This window comes from Sceloporus undulatus, chromosome 1 (assembly GCF_019175285.1).
Source record: "Sceloporus undulatus isolate JIND9_A2432 ecotype Alabama chromosome 1, SceUnd_v1.1, whole genome shotgun sequence".
Taxonomy (NCBI): domain Eukaryota; kingdom Metazoa; phylum Chordata; class Lepidosauria; order Squamata; family Phrynosomatidae; genus Sceloporus; species Sceloporus undulatus.
In genome coordinates, this window is record NC_056522.1 from 367,401,984 (window position 1) to 367,412,283 (window position 10,300).

At 43.8% G+C, this 10,300-nt stretch overlaps 1 protein-coding gene across 3 annotated transcripts in view; it reads left to right on the plus strand.

Moving 5' to 3' along the window:
- The first annotated feature begins 468 nt into the window (after positions 1–468).
- Positions 469–10,300, plus strand: part of CLBA1 (clathrin binding box of aftiphilin containing 1) — a 36,338-nt gene continuing 26,506 nt past the window's right edge. Inside the window, exon 1 of one of the 3 annotated variants that reach the window (XM_042446262.1) lies at positions 469–505. The gene's annotated coding sequence lies outside the window, so the exon portion shown is untranslated. Of the gene's footprint in view, positions 506–3,791; positions 3,976–10,300 lie in introns of those variants that run through there. The other 2 variants (XM_042446263.1, XM_042446261.1) reach the window with 2 other exon arrangements.

Below are 10,300 nucleotides of genomic sequence, written 5' to 3' on the forward strand. Positions count from 1 at the left end.
GGACAATCCCGCTTTTGGGGGAACTGGGCCCGGCCCGGCCCGGTTCGCCTCAAATCTTGGTTTTGGTCCCAGCCTCTGGGCCGGGCTGCTCATGCGGCCATTGCTGCGGCCGCTAACGTGGCTGGCCAGCCACCCTCCTCCTCCTCCTCCTCCTCCATGGCCGCGCCGCCCTCCTCCTCCTCCACTCCTCCTCTACCTCCCCAGCACAGCTGCTGCACCGCCCACAGTACTTGCCTGGGCTGCGGCCGGCAGCAGCGCATGTTCGCCCCTTTTGCGCGCCCACACGTGGGGCTTAAAGGACAGCGCTCGTCCCCTAAGCCTTCTGGCCAATGGCAGAAGAGCAGGGGCTGGCCTGTTTCCAGCCCCAGTCTGCCATTGGCCAGTGTCAGGAGCTTTGGAGGAGGAGGAAGAAGCAAAGGAGGAGGAGGACCAAGGCCTCTGGCCAGGGGGAGGGAAAAGCGCCATTTCCTGGCACCAAATAGGAAGAGGAGGAGGAGGCGGGGAGGTGAGTGGCCAGTTCAGGTCTGTCTTGGTGGGTTTTTTAAATTATTTATTAATTATTTTTATTTATTTATGGTATTTATACCCCACCCTTCAGCCAAAAAGGCAATAAGAGCGACTAATAGTCTCAATCCATATTTATATCATTAAAAATATACAACCCAGCCTTGTTTTTTAAATTTTATTTTATTTTTAAATATATACAACCGAGCCTTGGTTTTTTTATTTTATTTTATTTTTGTTATTAAATATATACAACCCAGCCTTCTGGTGGTGATATTGATATTGATGGGGATATTGATATCAATCAGCTTCTGAGGCATGCACTCACTCTTTCTGAAGCTGAGATGGTGTGACTATCCAAAATGCATTTGGGTGCTTTGAATGCTAACAAGCCTGCTTTGCTTGGACAATGATAGTGATGATGATGAGGATGGTGATATTGATATCAATCAGCTTCTGAGGCATGCGCTCACTCTCTCTGAAAGCAAGACAGTGTCGCCTTCCAAAGTGTGTTTTTGGTGTATTTTTTGTGCTTTCCCTTGACCAAGTACAGTGGTACCCCGGGATACGAAATGACCGCGTTACGAAATTTCCGGGATACGAAAAAATTAGATAGGAAAAAACTGTTCCGGGTTACGTTTTTTTTTTTCGGCTTATGAAAAAAATTTTGGTGCTTTTCGGCGCTTTTTCGCACGAAATCGCGGCTTTCAGCGCTAGCGGCTATGGCTTTTTCGGGTTGCGAAATCTTTCGGGTTACGAACGGCGCCGCGGAACGAATTATATTCGTAACCCGGGGTACCACTGTAGACACTTCTGAGAAGTACAGTTGGTGGAAGAAACCTGAAATGGCAAATCCACTTCTTTTGAAACCACCTTGACATCATGTTCAATATGCATAGCCATGTTAAACCATGCTAAGTGTTAAACCCAAGCGGTTTCGTTATGGAATAAGCCTCTGAAATATGCAAGAGAGGCAATGTTAAGTAAAGCCATGTTCAATGCCGAAATGTGCTGTCGTGTGTGTTTTGGAATGGAGGGGGGTGGTTTGGCCAGAAAGGGAAGTACATTTCTGCCATCTGCCTAGGAATAATGCCCAAATGTCCTCCATTTTGTTCATGCCTAAGAAACATGCATTTATATTAACATTTTTTAAAAATCATCCAATTTTTTGTGTGTCCTCCATTTTAAAAAAAATGTGTCCTGCATTTGAAAATCTTGTCCTACATTTGTCCTGGTTTGGAGGTCCTGACTTATGGCAACCCTACTCATAAGACAAGCTAGGAGTTGTAGTTAAACAACCTCTGAAGTACCATGCACTTCCTATCCCTTCGATGTCACTTGCTGAAACAAATAGTGAGGGAGGGAACAGGTCAGAGAATATTTGGGGTGCATTTACACTGTAGAAATAATGCAGATTGACACCACTTTAAGTGCTGTATCTCCATCCTAGGAAATGCTGGGATTGGTAGTTTTACAAGAGCTTTAGCCTTCCCTGCCAAAGGGTGCTGGTGCCTCATAATGCCACAAATCCCAGGATTTTGTAGGATGGAGCCATGGCAGTTAAAGTGGTGTCAGACTGCGTTATTTACAGTGCAGATGCACCCTTTGACTTATTTCCGTAACCTGTGAGTCAGGACAAAATAGAAGGGCTCCAGGAAATAGGAAGAGCCTTTTATTGCTAAATTCCCTGAATTTTTACCAAAGCCTCGCCCTGGGGATAAACAAGAGGTAAAGAGAGCCCTGCCCATAAGAGCTTTTAGGCCATGACTACATTCTGTTTCATATTTCTATTCAAAGATAGTAATATTATCTGAAGAGGAACGAAACCTGTTGCCGGATGGCTTTTTGGTTTCTTCATACATCTCCAGACATTACATGAGAACTCTCCATAGGATTGTTGTTGTTGTATGCCTTGTTATTGCAAGTCATTTCTGACTTATGGCAACCCTAAGGAGAACTTATCAAGGAGTTTTCTTGTTAAATTTCTTCAGAGGGGAGTTGCCATTGCCATCCTCTGAGGCTGAGAGAGTGTGACATGCCCAAGGTCACCCGGTGGGTTTCATGGCTCAGCAGGGACTCGAACCCTGGTCTCCAGAGTCATAGTCCATTCAGATTGAGAGGGTAGTAGGATGCAGCCACATTGCAGAGTTAAAGCAGTTTGACACCACTGTAACAGTTATGACTCTATCCTACAGAACCCTGGGATTTGTAGTTTGGTGAGGCACCAGAGCTCTTTGGCAGACCAAGATAAATCTCTCACAAATTAAATCCCAGGATTCTACGGTGTAGTGCCATGGCAGTTAAACTGGTATCAAACTGCTTTAATTCTGCAGTGTGGCTACTCGGTGATAATAACAACAAAGTGGACAGAAGATGATACGCCTTCTTACGTCTTCAATACTAATCTGCCTTCAGGGCTCATGTCGGGTGGGGAATTTCTAAAACAAGATCAATAATTTTTAAAAGCGTTGAAACTGTGTGCCACTCGAGGAAAGGCTAAGCTTCTACTTGCAACTGAGCGGGAGGCAAACATCATTTTTGGGGTCCAATACAAAATGGTACCATGACCCCACTAAACCCAGGATCAGTTCCACATACTTTCTTCCCATACAGATAATTTCACAGAAAGAAAGTTAGCTCCAGTTGGGAATTTATTGTTACGCAGGCTGCATCCGCACTGTAGAGATAATCCGCTTTGACACCACTTTAACTGCCATGGCTCAATGCTATGGAATTCTGGGAAATGTCGTTTGTTGTGGCACCTGAGCTCTCTGCCAGAGAAGGCTAAATGTTTCTCAAAACTACAAATCCCAGAATTCCATAGCATTGTGCCATGGCAGTTAAAGCGGCGTCACACCGGATTATTTATGCAGTGCGGATGCAGCCTAGGTCCAAGACACACTGCAGAAATAACCCAGTTTGAGGCCACTTTAACTGCCTTGGCTCAGTCCTGGTAAATCCTGGGAACTGTAGTTTATTGTGGCACCAGAGCTCTCTGACAGAAAAAGCTCACAAAACTACAGTTCCCATAATCCCCTCAGGGTCAGGGCAGTTAATGCGGCCTCAAACTGGATTATTTCTGCAGTGTGTTTTGGATATTCATGTTGACTGGAGAACCCTAGAACAGTAAAGCTCTGTTTCGCGCGGCACTCTAGAATTAGACATATCTCTAGGGGCAACACAAACAGCCATCTCGCTGAGAGGAAAGCTCCGCCTACAAGTCACTTTACATGGCTCCACCCACTTCTCTTTACTCTCTTTCCCTTAGAGGGAGCTGCTGCGTCCACTTCTCCACCCCTCCTCGACCATTCTATACACACCACTTAAAGCCACGCCCCCTCCGGCTAGTTCAGCCAATCAGATTTCCCTAGTCCGGCACCTGCCGGCTGCCCCGCCTCTTTCCCAGTCACTGTCAGAATCGCTGCTGACCGTTGAGGAGGAAGGAAGGTGCGCGAGGCGGAGGAGAAGGAGGTGAGGACCCCCCCCATTCCCTATATGGCTCCCCGACCTGCCTTGGCCCCTTGACTTTGGTTCCCATCACCTTTGGTTCCCCCCTCCCCAGCAATGCCTTCCCCAAGAGCACTTCCTTGGAGCAGGAGGGGCGGGTGAATGGGATCAAGGAGTGGAGAGGAGAGGAGGTGTGTGTGAAGGAGGTTGACAGCCACACCGGTTGTGTTGTGTGTCTCTAAATGGCAGTCATTAATTACAAGGGAGGCTACAGTCCACAAATCAGGAGAAGGCTCTAAGACTTGGAAGGGGCAGCTATTTGAAGGAACTGGGCAAGATCCCAGAGTGTAAAGCTACATGGAGACTGCAAAAGGCAAGAGGGAAGGAGGAGGCTAGGAATTTGGAAGGGCAGCCCTGGAACAAGTAAACAACATCCTGAAGAGTAAAGATATACAACTGAGCACTAAAGGGAGGGTCATCTGAGTCATTGCATTGCCCATCACCATGTATCTCCATATATATATATATATATATATATATATCTTGAGCACCAAAGGGACGATTGTTCAAGTCATTGCATTGCCTATCACCATGTATCTCCACACACACGCACACGCATATATATGATATACAAATGAGCACTAAAGGGAGGATCGTCACAGTCATTGCATTCCCCATCACCACGTATCACCATATATATGTGTGTGTGTATTGAGTTGAATATTGGTAGAGATATATAGAAAAGCTATAGCATAATAATAATAATAATAATAATAATAATAATAATAATAATAATAATAATAACAACAATGTGTTTATAGCCCGCCTGTCCCTGAAGGATCAAAGTGGGTTACAACCATAAAACAAAACAATAACAATTATAAAACAAATATAAGTAAAAATCACATCATTTCCTTACCCACTTAAAATACAATTACAGTTACAATTAACTTCATACATTACACATGATTAAAACAAGGCATCATGGGGCAGACAGGGTGGCCATATCAACATTATGGGGCAGTCAGTCAGAGAAGGCCTGCCAGAAGAGATCCGTCTTGACAGCCTTCTTAAAGGCGTCAAGAGTCATAATATGACAGATCTCCTCCAGCAGGTCATTCCACAGTTCAGGAGCGGCAGATGAAAAGGTCCTCTGGGTAACTGCAGCCAGCCTAGTCGTCTTTGGCTGCAATAGGTTTCTCTCAGAGGACCTGAGTGTGCGGGGTGGATTGAATGGAGGAAGGCACTCCCTTAAATATGCTGGACCCAAGCCATAGAGGGCATTAAAGGTTATTACCAACACCTTGTAGGGCACCCGGAAACTAACTGGCAGCTAACGAAGCGATTTTAATATAGGTGTTATGTCGCCTCTAGATTTTCTGGTGACCAATCTGGGTGCCATATTTTGAACTAGTTGAAGTTTCTGAACTAGGTACAAGGGTAGCCCCATGTAGAGTGCATTGAAGAAATTGAATCGAGAGGTTACCAGTGCATGTACTACCGTTTCTAGGTCCCCTGGTTCCAGGAAGGGCCACAGTTGACATATCAGTCAAAGCTGATAACAGGCAGACCTGGCTCTTGCATCTGTCTGAGATGACAACTGGAGGGACAAGTCCAGGAGTACCCCCAAGCAATATTTAAACTGGAGGGATGAGTCCAGGAGTACCCCCAAGCAATATTATGAAGCTAATGGCTTGTTGGCTTGCTGCTTGATAAGGGGATAATAATAATAATAAGCTACTGAGCTACTTACCAAAGGTCAGTAAAAGAGATATGTTAGCCAGAAATTTGCTGACTTCCCTCTTTTCCCCTTACTGTCTGGTTTCGGTGAGTGTTTTGAGTTCAGGAGGGCTAGATGTCAAAATCTGCAACTCAGCAATATTTGTAACAGAACCTGAAGTTTCACTTCTTGATTTCTGCAAGCAAGTGATTATGCAGTTGGAAATGTCAGCAAGAGAGATGATAGCAAGTGTCGTATGTAATAGGAAATGCTTTCTATGGAATGTCCGGGGCGGGATGAAGTCCAGCCTGTGTTATTCTAATGTTATAAAATAAGGATGTGGACAAAGATTGGGGCTCGCAGGTTTTGGGAAATGATTCCCCGTGAGTTTTTGGCCAAATTAAACTTGTTTTCCTATCCTACCTTGGGCCTCGGTTTTCAGTTATTTGCACCCTATATCTGCAACAATATCAAAGATATAGCCAGGAGCTCTGGTGGTGCAGTGGTTAAATGCCTGTGCTGCAGCCGCTCACTCACAAACCATAAGGTTGCGAGTTCAATACCAGTGAAAGGGCTCAAGCTTGACTCTGGCATCCTTCCGAGGTTACTAAAATGAGTACCCAGGTTGTTGGGGGCAATTAGCTTACAATTTGTAATGCTTAAGTGCATTGATAAACGGTATAGAAATGTACTTGTTACTTGCTATTGCTAAAGCCGTGTGAGTCTGTAGAATCAGTATGTAGAGAGATCTTGTATTATTAACCTTTATTTATAAAGCGCTGTAAATTTACACAGCGCTGTACATACAATCTTTTTAATTGGATGGTTCCCTGCCCTCAGGCTTACAACCTAAAAAGCGCCTTTGAGACTAACTGAAAGAAAGTAGTTGGCAGCATGAGCTTTTGTAGACTTCAGTCTACTTCCTCAGATATGTGACAGCTGGAGGTGAAGAAAGTGGACAGAAAGAAGATAAACTCACTTTATTAGTAGTAGTAGTAGTAGTAGTAATAGTAATAGTAACATTTATGTATAGAGCATGTAAGATTTGCACAGTGCTTTACATAGTAGATATCAAAATGAAACAAGAATAAAAACCTGCCAAACGGCATACAGTCTAAAACGTCAATATTGCAAAATTAAAACTTCTCTAAAATAATACAGCAAGCACACAATCAAAACATAAACATCATGACAAATTGACAGTGATATGGAATGCATCACTAAACAAACTTGTTGTCAACTTGGCCTTAAAATTGGCCAAGGAAGTAACAGTTCTCAATTGGGTGGGGAGAAGATTCCAAGCATGGGGAGCAGTATGGGAGAATTTGAGCAGGGCAGGAGAAGAACCTTGGCTGAGTTAGGAGACTGCTGTCATAAGATCACAATGCACTGGGAGGATGATAGGAAGAGATGAGCGCTGACAAGAAAGAGGGAGCCAGTCCACAAAGAGCTTTAAAAGTCAACAGAAGAAGTTTGTAACAGATTCTGAAAGGAATAGGGAGCCAGTGAAAGGATAACAATAAGGGGGTGATGTGATCAAAACGACGGGGAGAGAAGATGATCCTGGCTGCCAAGTGTTGCACAGAAATTAAAGGGCCATGGTGGGATTGAGGAAGACCCACCAAAAGTGAATTGCAATAATCCAAGCACGAGACCACCAGCGCATTGAGTAATGTTTTTGCCATCGAGACAGAAATAAAAGGTCTAATCCTGGCAGGATTGTAGAGAAAAAATCTACATGATTTGGCAGTGGCCTGGATCTGCGGAACAAACAATAAAGAAGAACCAAACAAAAAGTCCAGAATATGAGCTTCATTCATAGGTTGAATAACAGTGTTGTCCACAGTAATTGAAAAGGAATATTGCGAATATGGCTTAGGTGGAATGACAAGTAGCTCTGTTTTGGCCATATTAAGTTTCAGACATTGGTGACTCATCCATTTGAGATGTGGTGCTATGGAAGAGTGCTAAGGATACTGTGGATGGCCCAAAAGACAAATTGGTCCTTGAGTGGATCAGGATGGAAATACCAATATGATTAAATTGAGGCTGTCGTACTTTGGCCTCATCATGAAAAGGCACAACTCATTAGAAAAGACAATAATGCTAGGAAAGATAGATGGTATCACAGAGGAAGACCGTGCCCCTGATAGATAGACTCAATTAAGGAGGACATGGGACATGGGCCTGAGTTTGCAGGACCCAAGCAGAGCATGGAGGATAGCAGGGCTTGGAGATGTCTCATTCATAGGATCACTATGAGTTGGGATTGACTCGAAGGCAGATAGAGGTCTACAGATACAGTTGTTGTTGTTGTTGTGCACCATTAAGTTGTTTCTGACGCATGGTGACCCTAAGGCAATCTTATCATGGGTTTTTTGGGGGGCAAAATTTGTTCAGAGAAGGTATGCCATTGCCTTCCCCAGAGCCTGAGAGAGTGTGACTTGCCCAAGGTCACATAACAGGTTTCATGGCCAAGCTGGGAATCAAATCCTGATCTCCGGAGTCATGGTCCACCACTCAAATCACTATGCCACTCTAACTCTCTTGTTAGTTGTTCTCAAATGGACTTTGACTCATGGTGTCCTGTGGATGAGATATCTCCAAGACCCCTTTTCCTTCACTATTCTGCTCAGGTCCTGTAAATTCATACCTGTAATCTCCCTAATAGAGTCCATGCATCTGGCATGTGGTCTTCCTCTACTTCTACTGCTCTCTACCTTTCCCAGCATCATTGTGTTTTCTAACTAATGATTGATGCCTTCTCATAATGAGCCTCACTTGATCATTTTGGCTTCCAAGGAGCATTCAGGTTTGATCTGTTGAAGTAGCCATTTGTTTGGTTTTTTTGGCCATCCATGGTATCCTCAGCACATTTCTCCAGCACCACATTTCAAATGAATTTATTTTCTTCTTATTTGCTTTCTTCTCTGTCCATGTCTCATGTCTGTACATGGTGATGGGGAATACATTCTCTTGGACTATCCTCACTTTAGCATTCAGCTGTATGTCTTTGCACTTTAGGTTCTTGTCTAGTTCTTTAATAGTTGCCCTTCCCATTCCTAGTCTCCTTCTGATTTCTTGACTACAATCTACTACGTATACATATGCAGTAGACTACTAAAAAGACAAATAAATGGGTCCTGGAGCAAATCAAGCCTGAATTCTTCTTGGAAGCCAAGATGACTAAATTGAGGCTGTTGTACTTTGGCCATATCATGAGACAACATGACTCACTAGAAAAGACAATAATGCTTGGTAAGATAAAAGGCTGTAGGAAAAGAGGAAGACCATATTCCAGATGGATAGACTCAGTCAAGGAAGCCACAGCCCTGAGTCTGCCAGACCTGAGCAGGGCTGTTGAGGATAGGGTGACTTGGTGGTCTCTCATTCATGGGGTTGCCATACGTCAAAGCCAACTTGAGAGTAGTTAACAACCACAGTAAAGGTTTTATGCTGCCCTTTCTCCAACAGCTCTGAACAATGTGCTTTATTATCCTGCCCCCTTTTGTCCTTGTACACCCCCCACCTCCAAGTTATGCTAGCCTGTCAGAAAATGGCCAATTTGCTACTTTCTACAGACTCATGGCTTAAAAAAACACAGAAGCAAATTCTTGGACTTCCATGCCCCTGTGCCACCCTCACCCAATATATTTTAAACCATCAAGCATGTTGAAGAGTTGTGGACAGCTTGAAAAGTCTGTTGTGGAATTGTAATTGATCCTAAGAAAGTTACTGCTCCATCCATAAGTTTTTGAGTAGTGACTGTCAGGACAATCTTAAACTGATTTGGCACAAGCTTTAGTGGACTGCTGCCAACTTCAGACCATGGAAGCTTATGCCAAATAACACTTGTTAGTCTTTGAAGTGCCCCTTGACTCCTTCTTTGTGCTGCAATGGTCTCAAGACAGCTGACCCTCATCCCACTCCATGCTTTGTAGCTGTGTGGGGATTGCAATTGTGCTTTCCCTGCTTCAAACCTTAACTTCTGATTACTGTGGAGTTTATCACATGGGATGGATCCCATACAGAAACTAGATTTAAACTGGAAAAAAGCTGGAAAAGTGGGTAGTTTTTCAGACGATGTTCTGGGTTAACTTGAACCGAAAGTAAAAACAAACAAACAAAAAAACGCAAAAGTGGGTTGTATTTCAGACGAAAGTAAAAAGGGGTGAGTTTTGTCTACTTTCTGTTTGGGTTTATGTCACATTAACCCTGTCGTGTGTGAAAAACTACCCGCTTTTGTGGTTTTTTTCTGGTTTTTAAATCCCATTTTTGAATGGGATTTTTGCAGTTTGCCCTCATGTGATAAACTCCTTACACTCAGTATTTATACAGTATTATAGTGCATCCCATGCTTTGTACACTAAGCCTGAGAGACAAAGTGGAGTCGTGCTTTGAGCGCTGGACTATGGCTCTTAGAAGTCAGGGTTTGAATGCCCACTCAGCTATGGAAACCCACTACATGATTTTGGGCAAGACACACTCTCTCAGCCTCAGAGGAAAGCAAAGGCAAACCCTCTCTGAACAAATGTTGCCGAGAAAACCCAGCGATAGGTGTGCTTAAGGGTAGCCATAAATTGGAAACAACATGAACACTGTTAGGAAGGATCGAATTAGGGGAATTTA